The sequence below is a fragment of the Giraffa tippelskirchi genome, chromosome 13 (genome assembly GCF_054371585.1).
Source record: "Giraffa tippelskirchi isolate mGirTip1 chromosome 13, T2T-mGirTip1v1.2.pri, whole genome shotgun sequence".
Lineage (NCBI taxonomy): Eukaryota > Metazoa > Chordata > Mammalia > Artiodactyla > Giraffidae > Giraffa > Giraffa tippelskirchi.
In genome coordinates, this window is record NC_137287.1 from 41,671,437 (window position 1) to 41,698,077 (window position 26,641).

The 26,641-nt window shown below is 47.2% G+C and overlaps 1 long non-coding RNA gene across 1 annotated transcript; it reads left to right on the forward strand.

Annotated features, from left to right (window-relative positions):
* Window positions 1–10,416: 10,416 nt before the first annotated feature.
* LOC145532777 (uncharacterized) lies at window positions 10,417–24,110 on the forward strand. The gene is made up of 4 exons (XR_014073528.1): window positions 10,417–11,231; window positions 15,243–15,349; window positions 23,644–23,733; window positions 23,990–24,110. It is a non-coding gene; the product is annotated as an uncharacterized LOC145532777 (long non-coding RNA).
* The last annotated feature ends 2,531 nt before the right edge of the window (window positions 24,111–26,641 follow it).

Below are 26,641 nucleotides of genomic sequence, written 5' to 3' on the forward strand. Positions count from 1 at the left end.
GCGAGGGGAGCCAGAGAAGAGGGAATTAGCGCTGACGCGTGTTTTCAGCCCTCACTTTTTCTCTCCCCTTGCCTGGCATCATGTCTTGTATACAACAAGTGCTCAATTAAGATGCGGTGAAAGAAATGCAGGAGCATGTGAGAGAGCTCTCCTGGGTCCGCCCTTGGAGAACGGCTGGGCTGAGGCGGGGAGGGGCATCCAGGGAGGGAGGCCAGGTCAGGATCGAAGTTGCAGTGGCCAAGTCCCAACCTGGAATTCACCAGCTCGAGGTGAGGGGTCCCTGTACGGGGAGACCTCCTTGTTGCTGGGGTCCCCATGCCATTTAATAACACAAGAGCTGCCCTGGTGAGGTCAGTCCTGGTTCCCTCCCTGAGGTCTCGCTCTGATGATAGTACTGCAGGATATGGCCAGAGTGGAGGCACTGGTTGCTCCAGTTGACGTACAAGCATAGGATGTATTGCAAGTACCTCAAATTCCCTTTTGCAGCACTTCTGGGGCAAGGGAGAATCTGTTTGAGATGTCGAAGGCTCTGTGGAAGGCGGTTGAGTGTCATTCTGTGTGGCTTGGAGAACACACGACTGTCGCCATATGCAGGTGCAGGGGGTGAGAGTTCTATGCCACAAAAGGACCCTCATTCCTAGCACACCTTTCCCTGATGCCTCTAGAGGTATAGCATCTGGCACCCTGACTATCTGCCTATCTCTATATATTTCTGTATCTAGAGAGAGTTTAGGAAATAGCAGAGTGACAGCTCTGTGTAGAATACAAGCATATTTGGGCTACATGGCCTTCACGCTCTGAAATTCTAGGAGTATTTATCTCAAGCATTGAAGAATGCTACTTTTCAACAGACCAGACCCTGAATGGGATTCGTGCTCTTAGGGTTTTTGCTGGGTCTGCAGTGCCCTTGGCTTAGGGCTGTGCATGACCCGAGGCCGAGGTGTTCTCCCTTGGGGTCTGCTTCGACTCTGGAGCACCAGCCTGGCGCCTTAGGAGACGCTGGCAGAGCGGAGTCCCTGTGACCTGGCAGGATGCTGCCTGCCGGGTCCCGGTCTGGCCGGGCCAGATGAGTAGCAGGGGTAACCGCTGGACCCTGGGGAGGGGCGTCTGGTCCACCCAGGGAGCCTGCTCTCCCGCTGCCCTCCTGGTGGGCGGCTGTGGCTCTGGAGCAAGGGACGTGGTCTCTGCTGCTGTCATTCCAGGGCAGGGGCTCGGCCAGCCCCAGGGAGCCAGGGGACAGGCAGCTGCAGCCTCTTCCAGAGGTGTTAGCGCCCAGCTCCCCTCTTGTTTCCTCCAGCTGAGTCAGCAGCTCTGTCATCCGCTCTTCTGTGGCTGAGTGTAGGCACACCTTTGGGAATGCGTTCAGGCTGCCTTCAGCGTGCAGCAGGTGGCAAAGCTGATTGTTCTTTTCAGGCGTGTCTCTGAGAATGGGCTAATACTTAGGGTCTCAGGGCAAAGGTCCCAAAACAGCACATCCTCAACTGACATTTGAAGCCAAAACACCAGGGATGCATTCTAGTCCCCTTCCAGAAGGATGCCTGCTGTCCAGAGAGGCTACTGATACGTGCATGTTTTTCTTTGTTAATTTTTTTTTTTTTTTTTTGTATTTCTATTGTTCAGATAGTACCTACATACCTTCTCAGGGTAAAGGATTCATAAACCTTCCCCGTGTGTTAGAGGTGACCACCGTGGACACTGTGTACAGCTGGAAAGTCCCCTTTCTCTGCATTAATACAAAGTTTAGACACTTTTTTAAACCAAACTGAGTCACGTCATAGTGGTTTGCACTTTCCCACTCTTCAGAACTGAAGTGTCACCTCACCGTTTTTTAATAGACAGGCAGACAGATACTCCATAGGGTGAAATGTTCTTGCCGTAGTTCACCCAGTCATTTCCCTAGGGATGTGCGTGTAGGTTCTTCCTGATTTTCCACGATTACACATCAGGCTTGTTGCTACAGAAATCTTTGTAACTGCCGCCCCCCTCCCAGCGTTGAAAGGAAAAGAGAAGAGACCAGTATCAGTTCCCAGAAGGATGGAGTCATTCTCCAGGAGAGTTCTGCATTCCTGAGTTAGTGTTTCAAGGAAAAGTCAATGTGCCTGTGTACCCTCCAGCTCCAGCTCCAGCTCCCTCTAAATGTGACTCAGAAGAGCGGAAGAGGAATTTTGATGTGTTCCTCGTTTTAAGAAAGGAATGACCTCCTTCAGGAGTAAGGTTGCAAGTTTCCATGGACTTTTCTGATGTGTTCTCAAAGCAGAGGGTTTCCTTCTAAGCACTTAGCCCAAGTTCCAATTTGTTCATTATTTGCATAATTGTTGAATGCTGTCTCCCCACCAGACTGTAAGTTCACTGGGGTCAGGGACCATTTATTCTCTGTGGGGTTGACTGCTCTGTCCCTAGTGTCCAGCACAAAACTTGATACATAGTAGGCCTTCAGTGGAGTTTGTAAAGGAATGGAATCACCAAGGATGTCAGTAGGATTTTAGAATTTGGGGATCCTGAGTGTTAGTTATTCTATTGTCTGTAAGATGGGATTTTATGTATCTTGGAAAGTTTGTCTTAAAAAAAAAATCACCATCAAAAATATTTGAAAACTCTGTATAATGTCATTGGAGAGAACTGGAGTAACAATAATAGAGCAAAGAATGTGAACTGATGGATAATGAAACATTTAGTCATGATGAGATCGATTTTAAAAAGATAACAGAATTTACCCTTATAGCATTTGTTCTGTGTCAGGGACTTGGGTGAAGCTGTCAGCAGACTCCTGTATACTGAGAGCTTTAGGACATTCGAGAGGAGGAAGGCAGGACCAGGGACGACATTAGATGAAGCCCATTCTTCCCCGACTTTAAAGAACTCAGTGACTTACATCTATATTTAGTTATTTTCGGATCCCTTTCTCTTTTCCAAAGAGAAATGAAAATGCGAAAAGAAGATGAAGTTGTGGGGGGAAATCTCTATTATTTCGAAACAGATGCAACTCCTATCCTTAGCAAAAACTGAACATATGTCTTGAAATCTTTGCAGAGTCTAGGTTTGGATTAGCAGCATCCTTTTAGAAACCATTCGGACACCCACCCTTCCTCTGCAGGTTGCTTCCTTGGATTGCTTTCTTTTCAACCCCCTACCTGGGGCAGTGAGTTTGGTCCAGAGCAGGGGTGCAGTTGGGGAGCACCGTGCCCTGGCTGAGTGAGCTGGGTGCAGCCATGTCCCTTGGGGCTGCCTGGGGGCAGCTGGGACGTTTGTTTCCGAGAGAAAAAGCACCGAGGTGAGCCTGGCTCCGTATGGGGCACAGGGAGTGTGTTAGCAAAGGGAGGATTCTTCCCACTTATTCATCCTCTCTAAAGCTTGCACTCCTTTTTCTCAAAGGCCATTTACATATGTGTATATTTATCTGATTATAAAGGTATGACTTTCTGTAGAAAACATGGGAAATGTAGAACAGAGCAGTAATTCCAGTACTATTACAACACTGAGGTAACCCCTGTCAAATCTTTGTGTGTTTCCCCCCACTCTTATTATATATACATAGCTGACAACTTGTATTCTGCTTTTGAAAAACCAAACTTCATTTCGGGTGATTTTACCTCATTCTTAAATCTGACAAACTTGCCTTTTGTTGGCTACCAAAGTGAACATCGAAAAGGTGTATGGAAATTGAACCTTTTGCAATTTTTTTGCTAATACAAATAGCAATGTGAGGAACACTCCTGAACATAAACCTCTAAACTAAAGGTCTCAGTATTTCAGCAAATCGTGTATAAATCTAATCCCAAAGTGTAGGAACATTTTCAGCATTCTAAACTTAAATGGCTGGTTGCTGTCTGGAAAGTTCATTTGTTGTTGAATCTTCCAGCAGTTAGAAGGGTCCCCTTGCTCCTGGTTTCCAGAGTGTATGATTTTATGTATCTCATTTACCCAGGTATCTCCTTACATCTAGAAATAAACCAGGAAATTGACAAGCAACAGACAAAGTGACCCACTTGCCTGCACAGCTTGTTACATCTTTAGTAGATAAATTCTTCAAAATATATTGCTACAGAATTATAGGAAGGCGATCATTACTGGGAATTTGTCAAGTTACCTGACAAATTTCTACATCTGGGCACTCATTAAATTTACTTTCACTTCATTGTTTTTTGCCTTTTGATTAATTTATTTATTTGGCTGCATCAAGTCTTAGTTGCGGCATACAGGATCTTTTGTTGCGGTTCACAGACTGTCTTGTAGTGGGGTACTTGGTCGCCCCGTGGCATGTGGGATTTTAGTTTCCCAACCAGGGATCAAACCTGGGTCCCTTGCATTGCAAGGCAGATTCTTAACCACTGGACCACCAGGGAAGTCCCTCACTTCTTATTTTGATTATTGGTATTACTACTATCTTTGTGATTGAGAGAAGCTGGGCGGTTAGGATGGGATAAACGAAGTGGAAATGCTTTGAGAAAATTACAGCTTCCAAATAGGCTCAGAACGTGGTGAATATTCAGTATGAAGGATGAAGAGGTTCTCCATGGACTCAGTGTATCAGCTGATGAGATAGGCTGGGGGCAGTGCGTTTGCCCTGAGATGCTCTTGAGTAGATACCCCGCCATTCTGCTGCTGTGCCGGTGGAGGGGACTTTCCAGATAGTTTTAATTTGCCACGTGTCTATATGTTTGTGTTAAAGTTCAGAGCAAGAGGAAATTAATACCCTGCCCTTTTTTTTTTTTTTAAAGAGCATACCCCAATCTTGATCTCTTTCCTAGAGGTAACAACTGTTTACTGTGTATCCTTTTACATTGCTCAATGTTCCTATGGAAAAATATGATATTATTTAGCATTTTATCAGAGTTAAATTTATAACAAAATATTATGTCATGTATTAACATTTGCTCGTTTGTCTATAATGTGTTCCAGAGATATTTTGGTGTCTATGTGTAGGTCTGCCTCATTGTTTTTGGTTGCCTATAATTTTCTGTTGTATGACTATACCTTAGTTCACTTAACCTTTCTGTTAAGGGACATGTAGGTTCATTCCACTTTTTTCTGCTGCAAATAGTGGTTCAGTGAACATCCTGGATGTGCTTCCTCATGCAAAATGTGTTTCTTTAGGGCAGTTGTTCTCAAACTTTTTGGTCTCAGGACACTTTTATATTTTATACTCTTACTAAATTTTATTGAGGATTTCCCAAGAGCTTTTGTTTGTAGGTTATATCCATCAGTATTTATCACATTAGCAATTAAAACTGAGAAATTTTTAAAATATTCATTAGTTTAAAATATAAGCCCATTACATGTTAACATATATTTTATGAAACAATAAGTTTAAAAACAAAAGCTTAGCGAGAGGAGTGGCATTGGTTCCCAGTTTTGCAAGTCTCCTTAATGTCTGGCTCGTTTGAAGACCACAGACCCCTGCCTGCTCCTCATCCATTGCACAGTGATGCGCCACGTCAGTAGCTTCTGGAAGCACTATCGAACATACGAGAGAATGAGATTAAGAAGGTAGGTGACAATTTAGTAATATTCTGAGAAGAGGGTTCACATCACGAACCTGCTTCAAGAGTCTGAGGTTCCGTACCCCACTTTGAGAAACATTCTCTGCGGTCAAAGAGTAGTGTTTGCCGCTAGCACCACACGAGGTGCACACATTGCATGTTCACGAGGCCCTTCCAGTTGCCCTTCAGAGCTCAGTCTACACCCGTCAGGATGTAGGGCGCAGCCCCTTCCCCACTTCCTTCCTGCTACCGAGTAAGCTTTCAGTTTCTCAATCTCTTGATGGAAATCACATCTCACACATCAACTCTACTTCAATTATCAAAAAAAATGGGGGTTTTCCTGGTGATCCAGTGGTTGGGAATCCTCCTGCCAGTGCAGGGGGACGGGGGCTCGACCCCTGGTTCAGTCAGAGCTCATACGCTGCGGGGCAGCCCAAGTGCTTCAGCTGAGGGTCTGGGCGCTGAGGGTCTGGGGCTTAGGGTCTGGGGCTGAGAGTCTGGGGCTGAGGGTCTGGGGCTGAGGGTCTGGGTGCTGAGGGTCTGGGGGCTGAGAGTCTGGGGCTGAGGGTCTGGGCGCTGAGGGTCTGGTGGCTGAGAATCTGGGGCTGAGGGTCTGGGCGCTGAGGGTCTGGGGCTGAGAGCCTGAGGCTGAGGGTCTGGGCGCTGAGAGTCTGGGGCTGAGAGTCTGGGCGCTGAGGGTCTGGGGCTGAGAGTCTGGGCGCTGAGGGTCTGGTGCTGAGGGTCTGGGTTTAGCATCAACCAAGACTGGGGCCTCTCTAAGCATGGGGTCCTGGGGGTAGGGATACTCCAAATTAGGAACCTCGGACAAGGAACTTTCTCTGCAGTGGAAACCTACGGTGTTGTTGTGGGGCTGGGAAGGTAGAGATGGGAGCTCCCAAAGGTCATGTTTTCAGCATCACGAGAAATTATGTCTGGAGAGTCGAGCAGTCAGGGCTGTGAGACGGTCCTAGTGGCATCTGAGGCCCTGATCTGAGCTCCCTTTCCCTTCCTGTATTCTGGGGAAAGGAAGCAAGAAGTACCTGGGTTCGATCCCTGGGTTGGGAAGATCCCCTGGAGAAGGGAATGGCAACGCACTCCAGTATTCTGGCCTGGAGAATCCCATCGACAGAGGAGCCTGGTGGGTTACAGTAGTCTATGGGTTCACAAAGTGTCGGACACAACTGAGCAACTAACACTGGCTGAACTGGCAGAGTGCAGCTCTGACCTTTACAACCAAATACAGCAGTGTTTGGAATCGGAGACTGTCTCTAGTAGGTGGGAGAGGTTGTGACCCCCTGACCTGGTGGGAAGGTGTGGCTGGAGTCGAGGGTAGCAGGGAGCTGGCACTGGAGGCTGAGCCCCCTTGTTGGGAGTGGAGGAGTCAAATGGCAGGAGCGAATAGGGTCAATCTGAGAAAGAGGGTGCATAGTGGGTGGTCAGTTCTAAGCTCCAGGAGAATCCTGAGTACCAAGGTCCGGAGCCAAACAGAGGAGAGAAGTGCTGGGGCGCACCTGGGTTGTGGAGTCAGGACAGCATCCGGGGGCTTCTCTCTGCCGTCCTCACCTATGGGAACTGCTGCTCTCTCCTTACGGTTCTGGCCTTTGGGGCGGATCATCCAGTCCCTTACCCGAGAAAGGCAGGAACATTCAAACACTGTACTCAGGGCTTGGGAGAACAGGGAGAAATGAAGGTAAGCCGGCCAGGGGCCTGGAAAGGATGATCAACAGAGGTTTTGTATCTGGGGGGGCTGGATCCTCCCTATCCAGGCACAGAGGGCATGGCTAAAGGGTGCCCCCTTTCAATCACTCAGCTCAGCCTGGCTCTGTTTTCATTTCCTTTCATCCCTTCTGGAGCTGGGATGGGATGAGAGGGTACATACCTTTTCACCAAACAATTCACCTTTTAGGAGTCCATCTTAACAGAAAAAGATGCATTGAAAGATGTTCACTGCAGCCCTGCTTGTGATATTCTAATAGCTGTGTGTGTGTATGTGTGTGATTATTTAACATAGAAACAGGTCTGGTAGCATATGGTCCAAACTGTTAACAATAGTTACCTCTACGGAAGGAAGGGAGTGGGGAAGGAAGGAAGGGAGTGGGGAAGGAAGAAAGGCTTTCCTTTGCCTCTGCACATTTTATATACTGCTGCTAAGTTTAATATTTTTTTCTACTATTTTTCTAGCACATGTTAATGTGACTTAAAAAGATTTAAAAATTACGTTGTACAAAATCTTGCAATTTAGAGAAATGAACTGAAGTCTGATGCCACAGATTTGTAGTGGTAGGGATCCTCGGGGTAATTTTATTTCCTCCAGAAGTTTTTGGCAGTCTGGGGGTAGGCCTGCAGGAAGATGGTGTTGAAAGGACCCAGAAGTTGGCAAGCTAAGACACAGGTGCTCAGTAATCATTCTGGGCATCTGACATCAGTTAGCGTATTTAATCCCTGAGGGGTGGATATCATGAATCCTAGATTTACAGTGGAGGAAAGTGGGTTGGAAAGAGGGCATGTGGCAGGACTGGGATTCACACCTCAGGGTGTGGGATCTCTTCGCTTATGGCTGCTTCCAGCCCAGTTCAGTGGGGAGGCAAGGAGAGGAGCAGAAAACTGGGTGCCGGGAGCAGCCTTTGAAAGCTGACTCCCAGGTGGAGGAGGAAATAAAGCTAGGAGGGAGCGCCAGTTGTAAAAAAAAAGGATCAGCTTAGGAGTAAGAGGCGGGGAGACCAAGTTGCTTTGGGTTTCACATAGAATAAAGCTGCGTGGAACGCTGCATCTTCACGTCTCTCATGAACTGGGGAGGGTGTCAGGACTGAGGAGTCTCCTGGAAATGGCCTGTGGCGGGGTGGGTGCCAGGCTGGCCTCTGTCCCTTGGCCGAGTCTTTTCCCAGTCCCATTGACCTCATGCAGATTAAGAACTGAAGTCGACATTCAGTGACAAGTTTGAGCCTGGTGGGGGATCAAGCAGTCCTGTGTGGGGGTCCCTGCAGTTGGGGGGCGGAGAAGGCAATGGCACCCCACTCCAGTACTCTTGCCTGGAAAATCCCATGGACAGAGGAGCCTGGTAGGCTACAGTCCACGGGGTCGCGAAGAGTCGGATGACTGAGCGACTTCACTTTCACTTTTCCCTTTAATGCACTGGAGAAGGAAACGGCAACCCACTCCAGTATTCTTGCCTGGAGAATCCCAGGGACGGCGGAGCCTGGTGGGCTGCCGTCTATGGGGTCGCACAGAGTCGGACACGACTGAAGCGACTTAGCAGCAGCAGCAGTTGGGGGGAGAATGGATTGGGGTGGTGGGGGACTATGTTCTCCTGCGTGCCACCAACTTCCAGGTACCCACATGGCTGGGGGTGCCTCTCCTGCAGCAGGAGTGGGGTGGTGTGTGAGCGCTCTCCACACACATCCGCGTGGCGGGATTCTTCACAGGGGTTCAGGAGTCCTGGGTGAGCCAGTGAGTGGCACATGCTGGTGAGGTTTGGGTTAGTCCTGTTACTGTGACTCTTTTCCCTTGTCACAGAGGTCTGGGGAAACTGGGTAGAGAAGTGTTCGGGGACTTTGAGGTTCAGATGATGGCCAGGGAAGGAGGGCTGTGGTGGAATTGGTGCTAGGCAGTCGAAGCTGAGGTGAGGGGGGAAATTGTGAGTTCCTGGAGTGTTCCAGGCTGAGTTCCAGAGCATGGATGAAAGTGAGTGGGGGGGTTGCTCCTTGTGACCCCAGAAGTAGGCAAATGACTCCCACCATTCCTGCCCGCTTCTACTTCATTCTTGGTTTTAGGTCTCTAAGTTTAGCGTTCCTAAATTGCAGACCTGGAAATCAGTTAACGTGGCTATGCAACAGTTCTCTGAGAACAGAGAGTCAGTGACCAGCTCAGGACAGCACAGGGCGGCGCAGGAGGCCAGCGAGGGGATAAGGGGGTCAGGGTCAGCTGGGGGTAAGGGTCCTCACCCCTAATTAGAGCATGGCTCAAGGATTTCCAGAGAGAGGTCAGGACAACAATGTCCTGCATTCAAAGGTGGGCCCAGGAAGCACCCTGGAATGCCAGGAGGAGGCAAAGTCAGTGCTGGGAGTCATCAAGGCCAGACTTCTCAGTGAGGCAGGGCAGGGAGGACAGAGGGTCTGAGACAGACTTTCAAACTCTCTGATAGCTCAAAGCATTTTCTCCACCAATTACTCTTTATTTAGAAGAGTCAAGGTTCTGCCTGGAAAAATTACCTTCTAAATCCAGCAGCACAGAGGCAGAAAACACTGCAGTTTTGGTAGAATTACTGGTGGTAATAAAAATCTTCCCTTGTGTCTTTTAAGACATCGTCATTGAGCCGTTGGTACTTTTATAAGGCAGGGAGGCGTGTTATGACTATTGCTAAATGTGCTTGAACTTGATCATGTAAGTCATGTGCCAGTGGCTTGGACCAGCTAGGCTAGTAAAGAGGGCTGGTAGCGCGAAGCTGCTCCCCGGTTACCGGGCCTTTCTGCGCGGCTGCCTCGGGGAACTGCCCGGTGCCCACCTCGGGCCCTGAAGATCTGGAGGGGGCGCGGGGGCTGTGGATCTTAGGTTCCCTGGCACCCTGAAGCCTGAGCCGCCGCAGGGATCCCGGCGCTGGAGCCCATGCGGCAGTGCCAGCGCCGCAGCAGGGACTGCAGCCCGGAATACGCCTCCAGGTCTTCACAGTAGCCGGGACCAAGGCGGGAGCGGGCGGCACCTCAGGGTCGTTCCAGGGCCGCGCGCGCTAGGAAACGTGTGGAAGGCGGCAGAGGAAAGGGATCCGCTGCACCAGGGTCTTGGCTGACCCGGAGCCGCCTGGCGCCCCAGCTGCTTTGCGTGGACTCCAGCACCCGCTGGAGGCTGGGCGCGGCTTGCTGCCGGCAAGACCCGGCATGGATGGAATGCGGAGCCGGAGCCGCGCCGCCTGCAGGTCCTGGGCAAGCGCCACCGCGTCAGCACTTCTCAAAGGCGCGGCCTCAGGTCCGCGTCCCTCCGTCCCTCCCGGCATGAACGGAGCCTTGCTGTCCCGACGGGATTCCTCCGGCCCGCACCGCTCAAGGGCCAGAGAGCTATTCTAGCTTTCTCCGCCACCAGCCCTCGGACCAGGGGCATTTATCCGTGGGGCGGCCGGCCGAGCGACGTGAGAGCCCGGGGCCTCTGGAGGCGCGGCCACAGCGCCTCCGGAGCCAGAGCGGGCGTAGCCTAGAGCGCACCTGCCCCCGGGGGGGGGGGGGTCGCGCCGCCTCACGGCGAGGGCGGCGTCGCTCGCGCGGCGGACACTTGTTGGCTCTGGGGCTTGGAGAGGGCAAATCCTCTCCCCTGAAATTCCCCAGAAGCGCGGCGCGGCCAAGGCGAGCGCGGCGATGTGAGGGGAGGCGGCCGGCGGCTCCCTCCTCAGGAAGGGCCTGCTCGGAGGGGCGGCCGCGGTGCGCTGCCCGCCGCCGCCGCCACGCCCGCACCGCGATAAAAGGGGCGGCAGCACTTCCTATCGCGATGACACGGCGCACGTGGCGACCCCGAGGTGCCGGGCAGGCCGTTTACCCGCCAGCGTGTCCGCAGCGCTGCCGCCAGCATGGGCTGCGCCCCAGCATCCACCCTTCCGAGAGCCAGGGGGTGTACCCCAGCGGCGAGGAGGCCAAGGACGTGCGGGGCCCCGCCGCGCCGCCGCTCCCGCCCGGCGGCCTGAGCCTCCCACCCGGCCAGAAGACGGCCGCCTCGACCGGGGACCCCGGCTCCAGCCTCGCAGAGTCCGAGCCTCGAGGCGGCAGCAAGGTAAAGGGGCGCCGGGCGGGCGGGCTGGCGGCCCCAGGGTTGCGGTCCGCGGTGAAACTCGGGCCCCGCGGGGCGGCAGCCTTCCCGCAGGGCCTGGCGGGGCTCCGTCCCCTGCCGCGGTGCCCTCTCCCCAGGCTTTGAGGGACGCCCGCGGACCGTCCTGGGCGGGGCGGCGCCTGGAGGAGGACCGACCCCGGTCCTGGGGCCCCGCTTAGCCGAGTTGTGAGGAGGACGCTCCCCGAACCGCGGCGTCCTTCACGTCTGTTGCGCAGTCTGGGGCAGGAGGGACCGCCATGAACTTGACCGAGGCGCTTGAAACCCCCACCCGCACCCCCACCCCCACGATATTCTGGCGCGACCCTGAACGTTCAGTGTGAACTTTGTTCTTCTGGTTCTCCTGTTGGAAAGGGAAGGGCGGCCAGCCTGTGAAGCAGGGGTTCTAGACCCTACCGCCCCGTTGTTTGTTTCCTTATTTGGGCTTTGCACAAGCCCGCAGTTGCAGTTTTCCATTTTCTTTGGACTATTTAAAATGTAATCTGGAATATCAGCTTTGCTCCATTGCACATGTATTTGAGGTCCCCGTTTGTTAGCTTGCATGTTGTTCTTAAAGCCTGTGCAATTAGAAAATACTATGAGAAACGCAGTTTTTGAAGCATTCAGCAGAACCAAGTTAATTTATCAGCCAGTCTTACTGGGACATTTTGTAACTTTTAAAAATTGCGCGTCTTCTCCAGCGCCTGTTGCCTTGGCTGTGTTTTGCCAAAGTTTCTGGGCTTCGTCTTTGTTAAGGTTTTCTAAAGGAAAGGTGTTTTTCCTTTTTTCAAAAAGGAAAAACATGTTTATGAAGACGGACTGCAGACGCTTTCGGGTTCTCTGATTCGAAATTTGAGAGCTGGAAGTCATGCGTTTGTTTATGTATTAACCTAGGGGGAAGTATTCCTGTATGCACGGCTATATAGATTGTTGAGGCTCGTCAGTCTCTTTGCTGCTGTGTTTTAAGAGTCATTTGTAGAATTGTCTTGATTTTCTTGCTTACTGCTAGACCTTCCAGTTAGAGGGTTAGAAATTGGTTCATTTTCTCTCTTAAATTTCCAGCAGTCATCATGCCTTTTCTACATGAAAGTGAAAAGTCTTTAAAAGTCTTTTTCAGTGTTGCATAACAACCCCTCTCATATGCGCTCGGAAAATTCAGGTTCACTCTGTTCATCAGATTTGGGAGTCCTTCTACCGAGTCATTGAAGAACCCTGTGATAGTTTTGAACTACTTACCTAAGCTGCTCTTCAGTTCAGTCGCTCAGTCGTGTCCAACTCTTTGCGATCACATGAACCGCAGCACGCCAGGCCTCCCTGTCCATCACCAACTCTTGGAGTCCACCCAAACCCATGTCCCATCGAGTCGGTGATGCCAGCCAACCATCTCATCCTCTGTCGTTCCCTTCTCCTCCTGCCCTCAATCTTTCCCAGCATCAGGGTCTTTTCAAATGAGTCAGCTCTTCGCATCAGGTGGCCAAAGTATTAGAGCTTCAGCATCAGTCCTCCCAATGAACACCCAGGACTGATCTCCTTTAGGATTGACTGGTTGGATCTCCTTGCCGTCCAAGGGACTCTCAAGAGTCTTCTTTGAACCCCATAGTTCAAAAGCATCAATTCTTTGGCGCTCAGCTTTCTTTATAGTCCAACTCTCACATCCATACATGACCACTGGAAAAACCATAGCCTTGACTAGACGGACCTTTGTTGGCAAAGTAATGTAATGTCTCTGCTTTTTTAATATGCTGTCTAGGTTGGTCATAACTTTCGTTCCAAGGAGTAAGTGTCTTTTAATTTCATGGCTGCAATCACCATCTGCAGTGATTTTGGAGCCCAGAAAAATAAAGTCAGCTACTGTTTCCCAATCTATTTGCCATGAAGTGATGGGACCAGATGCCATGATCTTAGTTTTCTGAATGTTGAGCTTTAAGCCAACTTTTTTCACTCTCCTCTTTCACTTTCATCAAGAGGCTGTTTAGTTCTTCTTCACTTTCTGCCATAAGGGTGGTACCATCTGCAAATCTGAGGTGATTGATATTTCTCCCGGCAATCTTGATTCCAGCTTGTGGTTCCTCCAGCCCAGCGTTTCTCATGATGTATTCTGCACATAAGTTAATATAAGCAGGGTGACGATATGCGGCCTTGACATACTCCTTTTCCTATTGGGAACCAGTCTGTTGTTACATGTCCAGTGCTAACTGTTGCTTCCTGACCTGCATACAGGTTTCTCAGGAGGCGGATCAGGTGATCTGGTATTCCCAGCTGCTCTTAATACTGTTGTAATGCTTGTGGGTTAAGCTACCTGACTTTTGTTTGTTTAAGTGTTACACAGGTGAAGTTGAATAGCAAAGCTTTAACAGCTTTCAAGTTTTTGACCCAAATCTGATATTGGTTATCTTGCATTAAGTACTATTAAGTTTTTAGTTAACCCAAGTAGCTTTTCAAGAAGTCTTGTGCCTTATTGGCCTACTGGGGGCAGTTGTGGATGTCCTAAATTCACGTAGGTGTCTTGTAAGCATCTCCAGTGCAGCAGTTTGCTCTCTGCCACCCACTTTGTCAGGAGGACCCCTGAGTTTCTAAGAGTCTTGTCAGACCATTGTCTTGAGTGGGGACCCAGAAAAATACATACATTACAGCACTTAATCCAGTGGCATGCATATAATAAGTGCTAAATAAATGTTGACTTTGATTTTTGTTGTTAACAGAATGATGAAACTTTTTCAGCCATTGGAATTGGATTCCATAAAACCTCCGGTGCAGGATTTAACGTTAGTTTTTCAAGAGGAGGAGCCAAATGATAAATAACACCACAGCCACAGAATTAGTAGTCCCATGCTTGTTATTCGTGAACTACAACATTTGATGCCACATCTCAGTTACAGATATTTGTAATTAGGCCTGTCAAGTGAGCCACCAGGGAAGCCCATAACAAGTGATGGTGGTGGTTTAGTCACTAAGTCGTGCCCTGTCAAGTGATAGGCAGAGGTAAATATCGGCATATTTTTAATTCACTATTTTTCTCTTTAAGGGAATGAATCTTCTGAAATTAAGATACTCAGTATGTTCTGGAAATTGAAAAACCCATGTTTAGAGAAGATAAGCTTTCAGCAATTTAGCAAAGTCAAATTATTACACAATGTAAATTCCTTTATATAAACATACCAAGATCCAATTGTAGCTCATTAAAAAAATACATCTTATTAAAATATAGTAAGTCAGCTTATTGAGTGAATTCCAGTCAGACATTCACTGAGGAAGCTTTTGTATTTCTATACCACGTAGTAAACACCAGTTCATCAGAATGCTTGGGAGATTGATAATCAATTGCATTTTCAGATTAATTAAGCACTGCATCCCCTACACCTGTCGTGTATCCCACATGTGTTCCATGAAGCAATTTGTGGACCGTTAATAAGTATTAAATGAATAAAGGATCCGTGGTCAAGTTAGTTTGGGAAATACTGGCTCAGGCGAAATTTGTCAGATTTCTTTAATACAGGATTTGTCAGAAAACTTGATTTCCTAAAACACATTGTGAACCTCCAAGCCGTGTTTAGAATGTGCAACGCTTCCCAAACGTGTTTGATTATGGAGCCCATTTGTTGAGGTATATATCTTAGGCCACATGTTAAGTCATGATTCCTAACATGAGATAACCAGTATTCAAAGTGCAAGAAATATACTGAATGGTACAACTCAATAAATATAATTTGCTTCTTAATGATTCCAAAAGTACTTCAGGATCTTGTAATACACGAGGCTGGCTCATCTTTATGAACTCATTTAAGTATTACTAAAAATACGCTGGCTGTTTATTCATTTCAGGAGTTATAGTCTCTGTGGTTACAGATAATGAATGCTGTGCTCAGTTTGAACACTTACAGTTTTGTTTTGTTTTGAATCGGGGTGCACTTCAACTGTAACATTTAATATTTTCTTGTCAGTCTTGAGATTAACTCCGTTTTCCTTTTGCTTGGCTAGGACTCTTGAGTTGCCCTCGAAAGATCTGAGTGTGGGGGCGGGAGTGTCCAAGGAGCCCTTCTGCTCCCCCCGCTCCCTTTTTGGAGACACGCAGGGAACAACTGAAGGTGGGTCCGCCCTCTCCCTCTGTGTCACTCATCAGCCCTGTGAAGGGGCAGCCCCTCTGTTTTGTTCACTGCTGTGTCCGCCCCACCCCCCCCACGCACAGTAGGCCTTCCACAGACATTGGTTGAATTGGAGAATTGTGTGAACTAGGCTGCTAGAAGTGGAAAATCCAGCCAGTCCTAGTAAAGGAGAAATAGAAACCAGTTTTAACTCGAGTGGAGGCTGTAGAATTTAGACTTGAGTTTTTGGAAGTGTCTGGTATTCCTCTTTCAGCACCTTTGTACCCAGGAAATAATACACCTTCGCTCTGGTGAGCCCAGATTTCCCCGTGAAGACATAAGAATTAGTGCGGCCAGGTGGCCAGTACACAGAGGTGACCGGTAACAGCGCGGCCAACGCTGACCTCTAAGCAGGGGTCACTGCCATCAGCTCTCAGGCTGACTCTCCGTTTGTCCTTCTCTAGTATTTGCTGTGTCATTTTCTTTCCCTCCACCTAGTTTTCTCTTATTTTTCGCCACCTTCCCCTTCTTCCCAGTCTTTTCTCCCTCCTTTTCCCCGCCAGCCCACCATCCTCCATAAAACTGGTGACATGAAGCACCCTAGGCCATCAAAATTTGCTGGTTTCTTCGTGTTTCCTAGCTCTGGAATAAAATTTGTTGCCTGCTGTTAATATACAGAGTGGATTAATCCAACTCATATTTCCCTAAAAGAAAGTGAAGTTTTCTTTTTGTGTGACCTGAGTGACCACTCCCTCCCCCCAAGTAGGGTCATTGACCTTTGAATTATAGATTATATAAATTACTGAGCGTTTCCCTGTAAAAGTGTAGTTGAGAAAATTGGACCCAACTTTCTGTTCGTGAAGTGAGTGACTAGAATTTTATTTGGAGCTCATGGGCTCTCAGTTCCCTGATCCTTGTATTCTTATGCCTTTTGGTGTATAGAATCTCATTATCTTGCCAAGTCTAACTATAAAGATAATCACCTTTTAAATTTTCTTGAATGCCTATTATATAGATAAAATACTTTGTTTTATACACTTTTTTTTAGTGCTTAGTGTCATTACCACCATGACTGTAAGTGTGGTTCTTAAGAGTGATGTTATAAAGGTCACAGCTCTGCCAGCTCAGACCTGCCCTCTGCTGGCCTTGACCTTCTCCTTGCTGAAGTGAGTGTTCGGTCCCTTCTGGCACAAATGTTCCCTGTCAAGTGTCTTGTGATGCTGGTGACCCCTTGGACTGCTTGCCTGTTTGGATTGGGTTCCTCTGTAGGTGATGGTTCCGGATGTGAGGCCATGGGGTGAGGCAGTCATCTCAAAATTACCTAAAATGCCTTAAAGGACAGAGTATTTTTAAAAATTCAAAAGAAATCAGAGAACAGAGGGAGAAGTTGACTGGCACATGGGTAAGCCCTTGGGTGTGTCCACCGTTGGTGGCTCCCGCCTGGTTTCTCTGCACACAGGGGTGGGTGGTAGGAGGCCTCGGACTCTGAGGTTCTGGGAGTGCAAGCTCTTCATCCAAGTTGCACCTGGCTTTCCTCGATGCCTCCTGTGTCGTAGGCACTTTGCTGGATGCCTTTTGGACCTTCTCTCTTCAGCCCTGTGAGGTGGCTGGTGTCATTTCCCTTGTGCAGATGAGGTGCCAGAGGTTAGAAACTCACCCAGGGCCAGACAGTTAAGCAGGGATGCAAGTCCATTGTTCCTGGCGCTTATCTCCTGGCTGGTTGCTCTGATAACCAACCACCTGTCCCAGTGTTATATCCACCATTCTCTGGCCTCCCACTCAGCTATGAGCATCGTGGGTCCACCTGGGCTTTAAGCAGGCATCCCGAATCTGTTATTAAAATTTCAAGTCTTGATTTACCTGGGAGATTGGTTCCAGCCCTAGCTTAGGTTCCCACGTCTGCGGAAGTTGTAGCTGTATTCGGCCCTGTCCCAGGTAATGCCTCCCATCAGGCATTCTGTGAGGCCCTCTCATCTGCCCTCTTAACTCTCTATAATGAGTCGGCAGGCATCACTCGGGGCTACTTTCTCCTCCTTTTCCTGCTCAGGCTGCAGGTAGCCTTCCTTAGCTAGGACCTCCGTAGGAGCCAGCCTGGAGGGCAACCCCTCCCCCCTTCTTCTGCCCCCAGTTCCACACGTGCACATCCTCCCTTGAGCCCTTGGTTGTACTTGCACTCTCTCCTCTGCTCTTGGGACCTCCCCTATAGCTCTCCTGGGCTCAGATTTCTCTCCCAAGCCTGCTGCTTGATGATAGGCCTCTGGAGGGCAAGGGGTGTGTCCTGGTTTCAGTCCAGTTCCCGAAGCGTTTGGCACACTGAGTAGGTGTTTGGATAAATACACCAGTCTCTAAGGCTGAAAGGGCTTTTGTTTCTATTCCATGGGTCTCTCACCTGTTTAAATTTAACAGAAATTGTTGGGGTGTGTTATGCTTTAACAAAAAATCAAAATACCGCGAAGCCAGTGATTAATCCGCAGGGTGATTAGTGAAGCTTTTGCCTCTCATTTTGGCTGTGTCAGGATTGAGCAATGTGCCTGGGTCCCGTCCCTCTGCTCTGCTTTTGTTCTGCTCTATAAGATGAGTGCTGGCGTCTCTTGTGAGAGAGCTGTTTTGACAAGCCTTGTGCTGCAGTTTCTTTGCTACAGGCCTCATCTGCACAGACGGGAAGGCAAGCTGAGCTTTCCCCACGCTTTCTGGATGGCCTCAAAGAACACCAGGACTTCCCTGATGGCTAAGACAGTAAAGAGTCTGCCTGCAGTGCAGGAGACCCGGGTTCAGTTTCTGGGTCTGGAAGATCCCTGGAGAAGGGCATGGCAACCCACTCCAGTATTATTGCCTGGAGAACCCCCATGGACAGAGGGGGGATGACCAGCTTTTATCCTTTGTGGGCTGAAAATTCACCTTCGATCTATTGAGATCGTACTTATTGCCTGAGAGCACGCATCTCCCTTTCGTGTCCTGCTCATCAATGCAGCACTTCTTCAGCCTTGTCTTTTGCTCCTGGGACGAGCAAAGGGCTGGAGACCCATGGGCAGTTTCCACACCGTCTTCCCACGTTTGAGGTTTACAGCAGCTCCCAAGTGAGGTGTGTTGGAAAGAAGAGAAGTGGAGGAGCCACAGGTGTTTGTTTTTAAAGCCAGCACCATGAGGTACCAGCTGTGTGATATTTAGCAGGTTCTGACCCACGTTTTCTCAAGCATAAAATGAGACTAGAATACCTGGATTTTGGTGAAGATCATTTAAAACAGTCTGTGTGCATATGTTTTGTTAATTCAACGCACCAGTACATGTACGAATTGATCTTTTTCTTTCAGTTACCTGTCTCAAAGACAAACTTTGCTTAAATATATTTGCTTATATTTAATTTGTTTTTGACTGTGCCGCACAGCATGGGAGATCTGAGTTCCCTGACCAGGGATCGAACCCAAGCTGCCTACATTGGCAGTGTTGACTGGACTGCCAGGGAAACCGTCTATCTGCTTATTTTTTAAAGCAAATCTCTTCCTTTTAAAAATATATTTTTATCTTTCCCCTAATATTTTATTAGTTTGAAAAATTTCAAACATATAGCAAACTTTAAAGAATTCTCACATGTGTACCCACCACCAAGATTCTATAGGTAACACTTGGCTTTGTTTGTGTTATCATTTCTCTTTATCCACCCAGAAATCTGTTTTATTTTTGGAGCCATTTCCAAGTAAGTTGCACATATCAATATACTTAACTCCTAAACACTTGAGTATGCATATCACCTCGGGTTCAAAATTTGTCTCTCTCTTTTTTTTTTTTTTTTGACAAATGTGTATGTATGCCTGTGTAATGCAGAATCTCTGTCAGGATACAGAATATTACCGTCACCCTAGAAAGTTCTCTGTGCTCCTTCTCCATTCCTAACCCTACCCATCAACAACCACAGTTCTTATAATTTTTTCCATTATAAATTATTTTTGCCTATTCTAGGCTTCATAGAAATAGACTCTTGAATGTATTCTTTTGTCTAAGGATTCATCTATGTCACATGAGTCAGTTCTTGCTGAGTCGTATTCTGTTGTGTGACTAGGTCGCAGTTCACTTACTCATTCTCTTGTCAATGGATGCTAGGCCTGTATTTCATTTTCGGCTATGAAGAGTACAGCTGCTATGAATATTTTGGTATAAATTATTACCTGGACATGTACTTTCACCTTTCTTGGGTTAATACCAAGAAGTGGAATTGCTGGGTCATAGGATAGCTATTATCTATTATGTTTAGCTTTCTAAGAAACTGCTTGACCTTTCTTCAGGGTTCCACAGTTTCACCTTCCCGCCAACAGTGCATAATGAAAGTTTGGTTGGTCTGCATCCTTGCCCCAGTTTGGTGTTATCAGTCTTTTAATTTTAGCCATTCAGGTGGGTGTGTAGTGATATGTCCTTGTGGCTTTGATTTTCATTTCCTTGATGGCTAATCATTTTGAGAATGTTTTCATGTGTTAATTGTTTATATAACTTCCTTTTTGAGGTTTTCATTTTAACAGTTTATTAAAAGGAAATGTAACTGTCTCATCATGGTCTCTGGGTTCTGTTGTTCAGTCGCTAAGTCACCTCTGACTCTTTGGCCACCCCATGGACTGTAGCCCGCCAGTCTCCTCTGTCCATAGGATTTCCCAGGCAAGAATACTGGAATGGGTTTCCATTTCCTTCTCCAAGGGATCTTCCCATCCAAGGGATTGAACCCAATGCTTCCTGCATTGGCAGGTGGATTCTTTACTGTTGAGCCACCAGGGAAGCCCAAATGAAAAACATTGTCTCTTGTTTGCACTAAAGAAGTTACGCAAAGCATTTACCATGAAGGAAAAGGTTGATAAATTCAACTAGGTTAAAATAAAGAACTTCACGACTGAGTTCTTCACGGTAGAAACTGTCTACAACAGTTTCTGGTTTTGATCTGTGTTTCTCTAATAATTAGTGATATTTAGTATATTTTCATGTGCCTCTTACCCATATATCTTCTTTGGAGATGTCTATTCAGGTCTTCTGCCCATTTTTTAATTGGGTTGTTTGATTTTTGTTTTTGATGTCAGATTGTATGAGCTGTTTGCATATGTTGAATATTAATCCCTTGCCGATCAAGTCATTTGCAAATATTTTCTCCTATTCAATAGGTCATCTTCATTTTGTCAATGGTTTCTTTTGCTATGCAAAAGCTTTTATGTTTCATTAGGTCCCATTTGTTTAGTTTTGCTTTTATTTCCTTTACTCTAGGAGGTGGATCAAAAAAATACATTGCTGCAATTCACGTCAAAGAGTGCTCTGCCTGTGTTTTCCTCTAGGAGTTTTATAGTATGCTGTCTTACAGTTAAATGTTTAATCCATTTTGAGTGTGTTTTGGTGTATGGTGTTAGAGAATGCTCTGATTTCATTGTTTTATAGGTGGCTGTCCAGTTTTCCCAGCACCACTTATTGACAGACTGTCGTTCTCCATTGTATATTCATGCCTCCTTTGTGGTAGATTAACTGACCACTCGTGTGTGGGTTTATTTCTGGGCTCTCTATCCTGTGCTGTTTACCTATTGTGTCTGTTTTTGTGTCAGTACCATAACAGTTCTTGACTTGTAAACAATATAAAGTTCTTTCTAAAGATACCTAGTTAACATACGTTCTCTTAAAAACTGCATTAACTATCAACCTATTTTCATATTAAATTATTTGAAAGTTCTTTGTCAGTGTTTTTGTACACAATCAACAGCTTTCAAATCATCATCAATTACTATAGCATTTTACTCATGAAAAATGACATATATTGATACTTCAACTGACTGATAGAATGTCAACATATAAAGCAAAAGAGGTACATTTTCACTGAATTACATCTTGAATAACACTTACGTTTGAAATTGAATATTCAGACATTAATAATCAATCCAAGTAATGTGGCTACTATTGTTATGTTGACAAGATGTGATAGAAATATACACAGTGGGTCACACACAAGTTCAAGGATGTCAGAAATGATATTGAACTAGGTTGAAGATGATTGTTTTGGGGTAGTGGCATTGGGGCAATTAAAAAAACTTTTTTAGTACTTTCTGCATTGATTTTTATGAGGAACATATGTCTTGTAATGATCGTTTATTGAAGAATCTTTCCACAATCATGATGTCAAGAATTATTCACACTTAACCACAAAGAGTATTTTCATATTACACTGCAATATCAATGAAATATAGCATAAGACTAAAGCTGTGCTTGGCGTAAAGATCTGACTCAGTAACATCTCTCTTAATAGCAAGCAGTTACATGACTTTTTTCATCTTATTGGCATTTAATTTAGATACAGTAATGAGTACAATATCAATTTTAAATACATATATCCCATAGAGTCTCCACCCAGATCAAAAATAGAGTCTAAGTCCAGCCTTGCAGAAGACTCTCGTGGCTCCTGAAAGTTAGTACCACTTTCATGGGTGACCTCTACCTGGCCTCTCCCACTGTATTGGTTAGTTGTGCCAGTTTTTAACTTCCTATAATTGGAATAATACAGTATAGCCTCTTGCATCTGATTTCTTTTGGTCAAAATTAGGTGAGGTTCACCTCTGTGGTTATACTGCCCATGTACTGTTCCTTTTTTATTGCTGTGTAATCTTTCATTGTTTGGACACATCACAATGTATTTCCTCCTTCTACTGCTGCTGGACTTCCGAGTGGTTTCCAGAGTGGGTTATCATGAAGACAGCTGCTGTGGACGCATTCACCCGTGCCTTCTGGTGGACAGAAGCACTCATTTCCATTTGGCACATATTCAGGAGGAGAATGGCTGGTCAGGGGTATATGTATGTTTAGTTTTAGGAAATATTGTGGGAGATTTCCAAAGTCGTTGTACCAGTTAACACTTGCACCAACAATGTAAGGTTGTCCTGGCTTTTCCTCATCCTTGACTTTAAGATATATGGCTTTGGGACTTCCCTGGCAGTCCAGTGGTTAAGACTCTGCATTACCAATGCAGGGGGCAAGGGGTTCAACCCCTGGCTGGGCAACGAAAATCCTGCATGCTGCAGAGCAAAAAAAAGCCTAGCCGAGTCAATAAAACTTAAATTTTTCATAAAAGTAAGTATGATTTTGAAAAGACTGAAAAGTATGTTTACCGTTTTTAAATTTGAGGGGTATATGTGTATAGAAAGTAAAAGATATCTGCTTGTATATCTGATCTTTTAAAAAAAATTATTAGAGAATAGTTGATTTACAATGTTATATTAGTTTTGATCTTAATAAAATAAAAATAATACCTCTAAATTCTGTCTTATATTAGAGTTAAAATACATTCAATTAAAATTTTGAACTAAAATATTTTTTACTATTTCTTTTGAGGAGAGAAAAAGACTGCTAATACCAAGAATTTAAAAACATAAGAAGTTTCTGTGACAGTGGGTATTGGCAGTGGTGTACTGGTCACTAATTAACAACCGGCTCACTAGGAAAGAAAGTGTGATTTGTAGAAGCTGCCAATTTCTGTGGGATAAATACTTTTAAACATGGCTGACTCTCACACATTGTTGGTAGGAATTTAAATTGCTGCAACCACTTTATAAAACCATTTGATGAAATCTGTTAAGGTTGAATGTATGCAAATGCTGGGAAACAGCAACCCCAACCCTAGGTATGTGTACCAAAATATTTATATTTTCAGGTCATCAAAAGATGAAAAACTAGAATGAATAAATAGTTGTGTATTCATGCAGTGGAATACTATGCAGCAATAGAAATGAATAAGCTGCTATTACACATAACAACATGAATGAATCTCACACATACAAAAGCATATATACTATATAATTCTAACTATAAAAAGTTCAAAACAAGCAAAACTACTGTGGGGGGTCAGAAGTCAGGGTAGTGGTTGACTTGGGAAGGACAGAGAAGGTAGTGATCAGGAGCATCTTACCTGGATGGTTACTGTATGGACTGAATGTGTTCCCCCAAATTTATGTTCAGTTCAGTTCAGTGTTTATCTGTTAAAGTTTATGTGTTGAAACCCTAACCCCTATTATGATGATATCATTACCGAATCCAAGCTCACACTGCTCACCACAGGTGACAGGTGTCCCAAAGAATCATCTTACCCGAGTTAGAATTCAGGCTGCTTTTATACTGAAAGGGTAGGGGATGTGGCTGGTTGTCGCAAACTTCTTGGTGCTGACCAGACCCCAGAGGGAATGTGAGATCCTTTGGTCTTGTCCACTCTAGGTCTCGTCACCATATTCCTATAAATCTCCAAAAGAGAAAAATTGTATCTATATGAAAGAAAATTGTTATATCTTTAATAGTCCAGCTTGGGAGCCAGAGCCCTGAAAAGGAGCTATGATGTGTTTCAGGCTGTAAGCAGCATTCCTTTCCAGGGTGCAGAGCCAGCAAAGGTAAGCACAGGAAACAGAGCACAAAGGTTAGAGCTAAAGCAATAGCTCCAATATGGAGTCAGGTTTGTTCTCTGTTACATTATGAGGTGGGGCTTGGGGGAGGTATGTGCGTGGGTTTAGATGAGATCATGATGTGAGGCCCCCATAATGGGATTAGTGTTTTATGAGAAGAAAGCAAAAACTTCTCTCTCCATCATTCTCTGCCTCTCTCTCTCCCCCTTCGTCCCTTCCCACCATGTGTACACACAACAAAAAGGTGACTTTCTGCAAGCCAGGAAGAAGGCTCCCACCGAGAACTGAATCTGCCAGCACCTTGATCTTGGTCGTCCCAGCCTCCTCCAGAGATGTTAGAAATAAATGCCTGAAGTTTGAACCTCCCTGTGTATGGTATTTTTTTACGACCTAAACAGTCTAAAACAGTTACGTTTGTACAGATGTGTTCAAGTTTTAAGGTGTATTCATGAGCAATTTCGATTAAATTTTATTAAACTAATGGAGTCTTCGCACACACAAAACCAAAAAAATCTTAACATCATTATCAGAATAAATCAGCTTTTTCAATGTCTCTTAATTCATTGATAAATCTTACTGTGTTCATAAATGAAACAAATTACACCTTGGCCAGTTAAACACATAAAGAGAATTTTGCCAAGAGCAATTTAGGCTCTTAGTAGAGCAATTCATGTACATACTTAAGAGAAGCCATTCAAGCAAACAGAATATTTTCTAAATCCCCAGATACTAATTTTGAACCAACTAGCTCTAAATCCAATTGGAGCAAAGACAGTTTCTGGCTGGAAACAGAGTGTGGTACCCTCTCAGAAGGAGAAAAAATTAAGCACATATTTAAAGACAAAAATATTCACCATTAAGATATCTCTTAACTCATCTCTTACATGTCCTTCCCCCCAAACCCTTCTGTTTTCTCATCCTGACAAAAATGTACTTTATTTACGGTGGGTATACTATCTCTTGGTCCTTCTCTTCTTTGGCTTTGTCTTGTTTTTTTAAATAATGTCACAGCACTTTTTATTTCTTGTTCCCAGTGAATCAAGGGAATCAGTGGAATTGGAGTATTTCTCAGTTTAACTGACATCTAGAATCACCCAGGCAGACTCCACTTCTCCTTGGAAAGTTACTGGCTGTGCCTTCTTACTTAAATGACCTTACTTAGTCCACGTCAAGCGAGGGGGAAAGTTCCTATCTCCACAGCCTTAGATTTTCTCACATTTTAAGTAAAATTCTTGGGTTATTGCCATCAACTACTCCCACATCTTTCTTCTCTATTTCCTGATTTCTGCAATGGTGAAGTTAGGCGGCGCTGCATAGCTCCCGGCTCACACGCACCCCTCTCCCCGCCGGCCCGGCTCGCCGCTCACACGCCGCCCTCGCCCCAGTGCACGGGGCCGCGCTCCCCGCTCCCACAATCCCTGTCCCCGGCCCGCGCTCCCCGGCCGCACGCCCCCCGCGCAGGCGCCCGCCCGCTCGCTGCGCACACAACCCCCGCCCCCAAGGCAGCGGCCTGTGCTCGCCGCTCACATGACCCCTGCGCGCCGCTGACACGTGCTCGCCGCTCACACGACCCCTGCGCGCCGCCGAACACCGCAGAGGCCCTGCCTAAGCTCTCCGCCCGGTCCGTGAGCGGTGTTCAGCGAGAAGGCCGTGGAGCCGGCCCGGGAGCTGCCCCGCACGGCCCAGGGAAGGCTGCCTGAGGCGGGGTGTCGTGAGGGTGGGGGCGGGCGGGCGCCTCCCGGGGCCGCTGATCTGGGGCTGCACAGCCGCGAGCGGGATGGCGTGTGCGCCTGTGTTTCCACTCCGTGGCTGTGGGCAGGTCGGTTTCGGTGGCTTGCCGCGCGCGCGGGGGTCGCCGCCACTTCCTGAGCGCCCCCCGCCGCCCCACGTCCTCGAAGCCGCTGTGCGCGCGGGCTGCGCGGCGGGCGTCTCGCTCCGGTGACGCGCCGAGAGACCGGGAGACGGGCTGCTGGAGCTCAGGTGCGAGTTACACCGGGGAGGTGGGGACGGGGTAACCCGGTAGACCCGTTAGGGCCGTGCCCTGAGGGCTGCGGTGAGTGTAGCCCCAGCGGGGAGCCGGCCATGCGAACACCCGCCCCTCCCCGCCGGGGAAGCGCGGGCAGCAAGGGGGCTCTGGGGCGGGAGGCTCGCTCTTCAGTCCCAAGGCATTTCAGAGGCGCGTGGGATTACTCTGTGTTTAGATAGCTGTCGCAGCGCTTGTGGCTCATCTGGTAAAGAATCTGCCTGCAATGAGGGAGACCTGAGTTCAATCCCTGTAATGGGAAGATCCCGATCCCCTGGAGAAGGGAAAGGCTACCCACTTCACTATTCTGGCATAGACTGTCGCAAAGAGTAAGACTTTGCAAAGAGTCAGACTGAGCGACTTTCACTTCACTCATTAAGGGGCTTGCCGACTAATTAAGGGGCTTCCCCTTAATTAGTCGTTAAAGAATCTGCCTGCAATACAGGAGACCCGGGTTCGATTCTTGGGTTGGGAAGATCCTCTGGAGAAGGAAATGGCAACCCATTCCAGTATTCCTGCCTGGAGAATCCCATGGATAGAGGAGCCTGGCAGTGTACAGTCCATGGGATCGCAAGAGTCGGACACGATTTAGGGACTAAACCAGCACGCAGCACTTTGGGGAATGGATCGGATAGAAGAAAGACTGGTTCTGAGTGGGTTGGAATAGACAGCAGGAGAGATGGATGTGGTCAACAGCCCGGTCGGGGGTCACTGAACACCGTGTCCTGAGACGACAGGACTTGTAGGTACAAGGACAGGGGTGGAGGTGAGAGGAGTAGCGGGCGAGGGGAGGGACCTCGTCTCTGGAGGCTTCTCTCAGGTAGCAGAGTAAACATCTGGGGGTCAGCAGGAAGAGCCTTTGGGTAAGGTGAG